Below are 7,271 nucleotides of genomic sequence, written 5' to 3'. Positions count from 1 at the left end.
ATTTATACTGCAGTTTATAATGACAATCTACATATTTACATCATAGTGCTTTTATAGTATAAGAAAAGGATACCATAGTATTTTACTGCAGCAGTACGAAGGTTCAATACACCTGCAATAACGGGCCTTGCGTAGTTCGGTAGCGGATTTGCATTTCATCGATGTCACGCGAGTGATCTGTGACCTCGTTAATTGCTAAATTGCCGCGCTTTTCGAATTTCGAACACTGTTTCAAATCGGTCAATTATTTTACTGTTTCTATTTTTCTATTGATTCTTTCCGGCTAGCATTTTGTTAATATATTGTGTATTTAAACAAAATGATAAATTTGCATTTACGTGGTTATTGGCTCGAGTCAGTTAGTTCATCTATACCATCTTCATATTATTAAATTTATTAAACATCAATATTAAAATACAGATTAGAAGCATAGCTACTAGAACTGCGTTTTATGTTTTGTACTACAATTAATTAATGATAGACTTTGGAATAGACTTATTTCAGAAATTTACAATTTTATCTGTAGCCATAGTTTACGAATCTCTAGTGAAGAAAAACCAGGGCTATTTAAAATCTAATTCTCATAATGTTAAATTGATATTCCATTTTCAAAACAATCGGTTATATTTACATAACATATCAGTGTGAGTGATTTTGTGTGTGTGTTATAATAATTATTGTCGTTTGATAGGCGTGGCTTAACAAGTCGTGCATTCACTATGGCGAATGTACAATCAAATTATTTACGAATGCTGCGGTTAAGTTTAAATTAAAGATTAATATCTGATACTGAAATGGTGGAGTCATGTTTATAATATGAGTCATTTGGTTGTTATGGTGTTTGGAGGTTTTAGTTAGACTTTTAATTCGATGTTGTTATAAGAAGTTCCTATCAAAGTTTCGTTTAAAACTTCTTGTTCGTAAAACTAATTTGCGAAAATGCATATGCTTGTCTATCAAATACGTATTGGTAATAAAACTGAATAAAATAAAAAAAAATATTACAAGTTTTTTATACAAATGTTTATATATTCCTTAAAATGTTTAATTCAGAAGTAAATTTATTTACGTGTTTTATCAATAATACTCTTATATTAAAGATAAAGAGTTTGTTTGTTTGATCGCGCTAAATCTCAGCAACTATTGGTCCGATTCGATAAATTCTTTCAGTACTAAATAGTCCATCTATGGAGGCTATATGATATGTACATGGCGGAACACAGCTAGTTTAAACAATAAATGCTTAACGAATCATGATTCCAATAGATTTAATATCCAAATTTAGAAACACGTATTCTTGATATTATTGATAATAACATTGCATCGATAAAATTCCTGATGAAATGACACGTATTGGAAACTAATAAACCTATTTGGATAATAATTTTTATATCTTGTCAACCGACGTTCTCAAAAACGTAGGAGGTAGAGGAGGATTTATTGAGGACCGATGACAATACACTAATTTGATAAAATTATTCCATTTTTCAATTTGCAAAATATGATTTTTGTTAAAGCGTGTTTTTTTGTTTTTTTTAACTATTATTTATTTATTTGAAGAAAAAATACATTGTTGTAAACTTTTCGAAAATAACTTCAATAAATTACTGCTTCACTACATAGTACAAAACAAAGTCGCTCTCTCTATCTCTATGTCCCTATGTATGCTTAAATCTTTGAAACTATGCAACGGATTTCGATGGGTTTTTTAAGAATCATCATCATCAGCCCATATATGTTCCCACTGCTGGGACACAGGCCTCCTATGAGGGTTCAGGCCATAATCCACCACGCTGGCCAAGTGCGGGTTGGCAGATGTCACATGTCGTCGAACTTTTTAATTCTTGGACATGCCGGTTTCCTCACGATGTTTTGATGATGGGTTTTTTAAGAATAGATAGATTGATTCAACAGGAAGGTATATGTGTATACCATCTACTAAACTACTCCGAATTAAAGCCGCGGGCAAAAGCTAGTTGATAATAAATCAAGCAAATATTTTTATCATGCTAATCTCACGGTAATTCAATAAAACAATTGTTAATTGCATTTAACAGCAGCATAACATATTCAAATAGCATTCACTGCCCCCACACGATGGCAACTGACCGATTTAGATAAAACACACAGTAAACAACACTAAAACTACCCTCAAGTTTTTATAATTGTTTGATTTTGTACTCTATGTCTATCGAAATAAGAGTCACCAAAGTTTGAGCGAGTGGATACAATCTTGTTAGAAGGAATGTAAAGAAAATGTCGAGTCAACAAATACTGCCTGTGTCATATTGATTTATATGAAAAGACAATATCTAGGACAACAGCGAATGCTAATACGATATGGGATTGTTTTAGTACACGATTTTGGACTTTATGCTCTAGTGAGATGGGTGAAAATCGTTTGCTTTTATTACAGTGACATGTGAATAATTTTCCTTTTCATTTCCGCGATATGAATTATGAATATTGATTATGATTTGCTATTGTATAGAGATTTCTTCGGTTCTCTGGGTATAGCTAAGTTGTTGTTTAGCCTTTGATATTGATATGGTTTGTTTTTAACCGACTTTAAAAAAGGAGGAGGTTCTCAAAACTGTAGTTATTATTATGTGTTTGGTAACTCAGAACTTTCGACTGCGGGAAACGATTTTGATAAAAGCTACGCTAAACTTTTGTCATTAATTGCTTTATCTGACCATTCATTATAACTAATCACTGATGGATAAACACGCCTATATATGTATAACAGGGAAAACCGGGCTGAAACGCTAGATAAATAAATTTCCACAAATACTTGTGAGTCGATCATTCAATCGCTACAAAATTGCATAACAGATTCTAATGAAAAGAGTTGTAATTTAAAATTGATTGACTTTTATCATTTGCCCATTTGATATTTTACCACTCAAATTTTTTGAGGATTAAGTACTCTAGACATTTCGTTTCATTCGTTTAACCATCTGAATTATAATTAAAATTAATCGCTCTTTATTGTCAATATAAAAAAGGTACAAAAATTGACTGAATAAGTAAGCAATTATTGATACACAACGTTTTAAAGTAATCGCTACTAATTGCTTATCAGACTTTTATACAGAATTATTTAAATATATATAACTCAGAGGTGACTAACTAACACCAGTGATCTATCAACGCACAGCCCAAGCCACTGGACGGATCAGGCTAAAATATTGGCATGCACATAGATGTAATGACGTAGGCATCCGCAAAATAAGAATACGATAAATTCTACCCGCAAGGGGATAAAATAGGGTATGAAAGTTTGTTCCATGAAGATTTACAAAGGCCATATATATATTTTCTTTTTTATGTCACAGCGGGCAACTGAGCTGGTGGTTCGCCTGATGGTAAACGATCACCACCGCCCATGAACATTCACAGAGGCTTAGACCTCTGAGAATGCGCTGCCCGCTTTTATGGGATAAGGAATGAGGAAAGGATTGATGAATGGAAAGAAGGAATGGACTGGGAAGGGCTAGGAGAAGGAAATAGGCCTCCGGCTCCCCCACTCACCGTACGAAACACAATAGCAAGCTATTATTTCACGCCGGTTTTCTGTGGGGGTGGGGTACTTCCCCGGTGCGAGCTGGCCCAATTCGTGCCGAAGCGTGCTCGACTCCCACAATATATATACATAAAGGTCAAATATATGCCTAAAGGTTCCAAAAAGAACAACAATTCCCTATCAAACACAAAAAGATTCACGCCAATCGTCTGAAGACCCACGGAGTCATGTAGAAAAAAATTTACTTATCTAAACTCCTTCGTTTTATATAATCGTATAAAAACGAACTATTAATTACTGAATCATATACTAGAACATGTTACACGATAAATGATGGCACATTCAATAAACGCTTGACTCGATACTACAAACTATAAGCCTCAAAACTCGCTAATCCCAATCGATACATCGTCTGCGAATTATAGAATCGAATAGAATATATTAATACGTGAGAGAGTTTGGAGATGTCTGCCGTTCTAAATCAGAGCAACAATGCGCCCTGGATTGAATGCTGTACGATTTGGGTGGATGTGACCGATGACCATGTATTAATAATGTATTATATGAAACGATTTTCCAATATAATTGACGTTCTCTTGTTTATTTTGTACTTTAAATTTTTGGAAATATATACGTGTGGATACAAATGCGTACGTATGTATTTCTATCTCTCTTGTCTGTAAGAGAACCATTGTTTTTATTAAACGTATGGGAGACGATCGCTGCTAAGCGGGTTTACTTGGGGCGACCTACATGGAAGTAACTAACGATTCAGTAGCACTACGCAAAAGGGATTGGATAAAAATCTTTCCGTGCCGGGATTAGCGGCGTCTCTTGTTGTCGGAGACCAAGATGCGCTTTGGAATCATCACGCCAGATAAGTAAGTCAAGAAATTAAAGACTTTTTAACGAATTTTAAACGCGATTTATTCATTTTATTATTTAACACGACGTTTCGACTTTACAGCGATTGTGGTCAGGGAGGTCTCTAAGTTTTTAATTCCTAAATACTCGCGTAATCAAATACAAGTAAAAGGAATGTCTATTCAGCGGTATGTCCACATCAAACCGACGTCACTAGAGGCGCGCGGACTCAGCATCACAAAGTCCGTTCGGCTTATCGCTCACAGCGCATTTCCTGTTCAGCCGCGCCAAGTATGCGACAGCCTTCATATACCTTGCGTATCTTGCTATCGACGTCTGTGACACTTTTGTTTAATTGCTTTATGCATTGATTCGCTGTTATGAGCGCTTCGTATGACGAGGCGTTTGGATTTTTCCAATTGATACTACATTTCTTAATAGCTTCAAAAGGATATTAGTTAAAACGTAGGATATTATTTAAGCCGCCACATTTATGACGTCAGCTGCAGATAATTCTGAGTATTTATATAGCACAGTACGGGAAAGGTCACTTCGTATCGCGTTTGAGACATTTTTTAACGATCCATTCTGTGTGTATATACTGTCTATTATAGGAATAATAAATGCTTTGCGGCGGACCATAACGTCTTCATGCAAATTAGTAATTTGATGTATGTTTTACGTGAATTTTCGTAAATAATTTCCTAAAGAACAGCTTGAAAATGAAAAAAAAAAAATTAGGACAATTCATGAAATAATTTAAACATATCTAAACGTGGCTACTTTAACCAGGTTAAATCAAATAAAACTCCGGTTTACCGTAACCGATCATTAACGCAGCATTAAACCTCCAATCGCATAGCATTTCTCCAACGAGCTGGCAGTTGCGTTTCAGAAAGCTTTGAGTCGTTTACCATTAAATATATGTTTTACCACCTTATAAAGATTGCGTCTAAGATTCACGCCCGGGGCATGCCGCACGAAGTTAGTACGACAGTTGGTAGATAGGAAGAGAGCTGGTTGGATTAGGCTTATTATTTACTAGCTGCGCCCCGCGGTTTTACCCACGTAAGTCCGGATCCCGTAGAAATATCGGGATAAAAAGTTTCCTATATGTTATTCCAGTTGTCCAGGTGTCTACGTACTAAATTTCATTGCAATCGGTTCAGTAGTCTTTGCGTGAAAGAGCAACAAACACACACACATCCTTAAAAACTTTCGCATTTATAATATTAGTAGGATTTAGAAATTTAAGACTTTAATATTTAAAACGCGATTTCAAGAGAGGAGTGAACAGGTACCTTCTAGGGAAGCGCGTTCCATCTTAGACCACATCTCAGCTTAGCGTCAGGTGATATCGTGGTCAAGCGCTGCCCTATTATTAATAAAAACATGTGACATTTAAAGTAATTTTTGTTGAATCTACTTTTAAACTAGACTATAATATTATTAGAATGTTAGACCCAAAAGATTTTGTTTGAATATGTTATATTTTAAACAAAGAAGGTATATATCAAGTCTCATCTCATTAAAGTATTAAATTAATTAATAATACGACTCTCTAACAAAATCTCCATCTGTCCCCTGTACTATAATTCACACAAGCTCGGATATGTGCCCGCGGCCCCCATGTGTGCCGTGATGGCTGCACGGCGTGACTCGCGCAAATAATGTTTATTGGAGACCAGCACCATGAGCTCTTTAACCGTAGTTGGAAGTTTAATTTTTAGTTTTATAGCATTGAAATGCTTTATAAATGAGAAATTTTGAATGAATAGAAAAAATTTGATCACGAGGCGGGATTCGAACCCGCGTTTTTTTGCGTAGTTAGAAGGATAAGTTAGAAAAATCAAAAAAAAATTGTGACATAGTGTTTAGCCTAATTATTTATGATAATGAATTTCTTTTTGATATTTTATCTCCTATCAAACAATACTAGCAGACTTGATAAGGTTTAAAGTATAGAATTCGAGCTCATTTGAGTAAGTCTAACTAAGTCCCAAAACGTCTTGTTTCGCGCTAAAATTACAAACAAATACAAAAAATACAAAAAAATACCTTAAACCAGGCCCTTTACTAAACCATCTATTTAAACCGCAGTTAACTACCTATACAATAAGGTACATCCCTAAGTTTAACACTTTAATGCTCAGTACACACAATCAGATATTTGTTTTAAATTATGGTAATAAAATGTCTGTTGCAGTCACGAGCTGCTGCGCGTGCGTCTGCTTGAATTGGATGGAATCAGGAGAGCAATGTTATGATGACGAATTTAGATCGACTATAATGCTCAGGAGTAGTATTTTGTAAGGCTTGAGAACATCGAATATGTATTGTTTTAAAGAATTCTTTATATGGAAGGTTTATGCCGAATATAGTGCGGTTTTAATAAACTTTTCTGAATGAAGTGCCCAGTTTGTAGTGTGGTTTTTAGTTCTTATGTAAAATATGTTATTTTGAATGTTTAATTACGTCAAGTCGGAGGTGATGCTTGCTTTTTTATTTGTCTTTACCATTATTATTTTATTACCAAGACTAGCTACGCCCCCGGGTTTCACCCACACATCCTTACAAACTTTCGCATTTATAATATTAGTAAGAAGATTGGGACTTATCGTAAATTTTATAGTTTTCACTTACGGTAATTTGACATTCATGTTTTTAGATAAAAAAAAAAAATATACAGAGGTAAAATAATGTGGTCTAAATTATTTATTTGCTGCAATTTTATGTGTTTGAACATTAACAATGAACAATTGAGCGTAAATATTGTTTAGTACATTAAAATTGTGTATATAATTAAAATAAAATTTCCTATTTGATTAATCTATGAATTACACCTATAAAATATACAAAAAATAGCTGTTAGTATTTGCTT

Source organism: Zerene cesonia, chromosome 5, assembly GCF_012273895.1.
Source record: "Zerene cesonia ecotype Mississippi chromosome 5, Zerene_cesonia_1.1, whole genome shotgun sequence".
Classification (NCBI taxonomy): Eukaryota; Metazoa; Arthropoda; class Insecta; order Lepidoptera; family Pieridae; genus Zerene; species Zerene cesonia.
This window is presented reverse-complemented; position numbering follows the sequence as displayed.